This window comes from Lampetra planeri, chromosome 47 (genome assembly GCF_965212315.1).
Source record: "Lampetra planeri chromosome 47, kcLamPlan1.2.h2, whole genome shotgun sequence".
Classification (NCBI taxonomy): domain Eukaryota; kingdom Metazoa; phylum Chordata; class Hyperoartia; order Petromyzontiformes; family Petromyzontidae; genus Lampetra; species Lampetra planeri.
The window spans coordinates 3114449-3117323 of record NC_136153.1 but is presented as its reverse complement, the minus strand read 5'-3'; positions in this window follow the sequence as shown (position 1 = coordinate 3117323).

Below are 2875 nucleotides of genomic sequence, written 5' to 3'. Positions count from 1 at the left end.
GAGGGGGGGGGGTGAGGAGGAGTGGGGGAGAGGCAGGAAGAGGAGGGAGGGGGGTGAGGAGGAGTGGGGGAGAGGCAGGAAGAGGAGGGAGGGGGGTGAGGAGGAGACGGAGGAGGGTTAAGGAGGAAGAGGCAGGAGGAGGAGGGAGGGGGGAGAGGCAGCAGAGAGGGGGGGGGGTGAGAAGTGAGGCAGGAGGTGGTCTAATCGAATCGAACCGACCGACCTCTGGATTACAAGTTCCAGTGCGTTAGCCATCACAGCAGCCGAGCCGGACACACGCACACGCACCGCGAGCGAGCAGGTGGTGGTGGTGTGATGTAAGAGAGACGCACGCTGGGAATGACACCACAGAGCAAGAGAGAGAGGGGGGGGGGGGAGAACGCGTGGATTGGACAACACACACACACGAGCTATCGGTCTACCAACAGATTTAGAGTCGGCGCGATTCCCTGTTCGAAAAAGTATCTGGGGGTGGAATATCCACGTTCCTATGGCAGGGGAAAGTCCATCCATAGAAGAGAACCGTTGTTGAGCGATTTTCCCACAAAGCGGCTCTCATTGTATCGATTCTGCAGAGATGGACGGCTTCAGGAGCTCCCCCCCCACCTCCATCCCCCCCACCTCCTTCCCCCCCCCCCCCACCACCATTGCCCCCCCCACCACCATTGCCCCCCCCCCCACCACCATTGCCCCCCCCCCCACCACCATTGCCCCCACAACTCCATCCCCACCCCCCCCCCCCCGTCAACCAGGATTTGAACTCGTGACCTCATTCTATGACCGCCAAACCACACGCCTATATTTCACGCAATTACCGTGCCCTACATTGCAATACAGGGGTACAATGGAAGAGTGCGTGCCTCGTACCCCAGTGGTAGTGCCTTACGCCGACGATCCCTAACCCCGAGCCAGCCGAGCAGCTGTACAAAGCAAAAAGACGACAAACCCCTCGCTTCCCAGAGCCAAGGGTGTCCCGACCTCAGAGAGAGCAACAGAGCAAACAACCCAGGACAGATGAAGAATGTCTCCATAGCGGAAGAGGTGGTGGTGCTGGTGTTGGTGGGGGGGGGGGTTAAAAAGCAAAGAGATGTTTCTCAACAGGAGTCGTCCTTGGCCCGAGCTCCGGAAAATAATCGCTCACCGTCGCCGAGTCTCGAAAACCGCTCGCGAAGCACAACAGCGTAGGAGGCGAAGATTTTTGTTGCGGTAGTCGAGTGCACGAGTACGCGAGTGTGCACGTCATCCGCGTCCAAACCCCTCTGCGCGGCACGCTGCGGCCGCTGACACTCAACCGCGACGTGGCAAAGCAACAAAACGAACCGAGCGAAAAAAGTTTCACCCAACGGACACAAGTGATCCAAAATCGCAGAGCCCGAACATCTCGTCCAATCGCGATTGGTCCCCTCCTCCCACCCCCCTCACCCCCGGGAAGGAATCCTGGAACAACGCGATGACCGCAAGCCCCGAGCAAAACTCGCGCCGCCGTTGGGGTCCGCGATTTGAGCCACTCGCACCCGACTCGGACCACCAACGTTCCACGAGTTAAAATGGGGACACAACCATCGCGTTGTTTGTAAAGACGGCCGCGCGGCTAGCTGATGCATTTTTTTTTGGTACCGTTAACGTTTGACCGCTGTTGTCGTTGCTGCTGTTATTGTTGTTGTTGTTGTCGGAACAGATTTGTTCGACGCTTCATTCGAAGCTCACACTTTCCCAACCGTTGAACTTAGCCCGCTAAAAAAAACAACAACACGGGCTGCTGCTGCTGCTGCTGCCGATGCCTTCAGGGCAGATTCAACGCTTGCGGTTATAGAGGGTTTTCCCCACAGGGCACCTCCTCCACTCCCCATAGTTCACACGATAGGAGCGAAGTTACTCTGGGAGGAAAAAAAAAGATCATTACCCAAGATCTCTACTGGATGGGGGGCGGAGGGGGTGGTGGGGGGACAAGCGATCGCCACCTCTAAATTCATCGGCCAATCGCGGTGAATTCGGACGACGGTGGTGCCGACTAAAACTCCACAATAACCCACAAAATATCTACGCACGCTTGCATATCCGTCGCAAAGCTAGCCCACGCAATGCTGGGAGCATCGATGGTTTAGAAAAGAAAATCTCTCTGCAGACGGTTGTACAATTTACAAATCGTGAATTCGCTTTCATCGTCCGCTTAAACTCTGCCCACACTCAGCAAGTGCCGGCGAAACGGCACCGCCCGGCACCGCACCACCCAGAACCACCCGGGCGATTTACTGGACGATGAGATCGAGTGTCGTGGCTTATCGGGATTTTTCCAGGACACCTCTCGATTCATCACGAATAAATGACACGAGCGCTAGCGGGGCAAGCGTGCGAGTGGTTGGGCAAGCGGGCGAGTGGGCAAGTGGTAGAGTGAGTGTGCAAGTGGGCGAATGGGTGAGTGGGTGAGTGGGCGAATGGGTGAGTAAGTGAGTGAGTGGGCAACCATAAACCTCTGCCCCCCCCCCACACACTGCTGTCGTCTCCATTACTCTCAAAAGCCCCCCCCCACTCCCCCGACCGCGTGCCATCTCGGGTCGTTCCGCGAGTTCTATACGGCTGGCTCGCTCGCTGCTCTGCTGGCTGGCTCCGGCTCCTGGCTCGCTCGCGTGCTCCGTTTGGTCACTTGGCCGAGTGTTGACCTTGACCTAGAGCTTCGCTTGCTCTTTGATCTGCTCATCCGCTCGCTCGCTCGCCAGTCCGCTCGCTCCTCGTCGCGTTTGCTCGTCCCGCCGGCTCGCTGGTCTGCTCCTCTAATCTCGCTCATCGGTCTCGCCGGCTCGCTCGATCCGCTTGCCCGCTTTAATCACGCGTCTGCAATATCAGCTCGATTTCTTGGCTGGCTCAATCACTCATT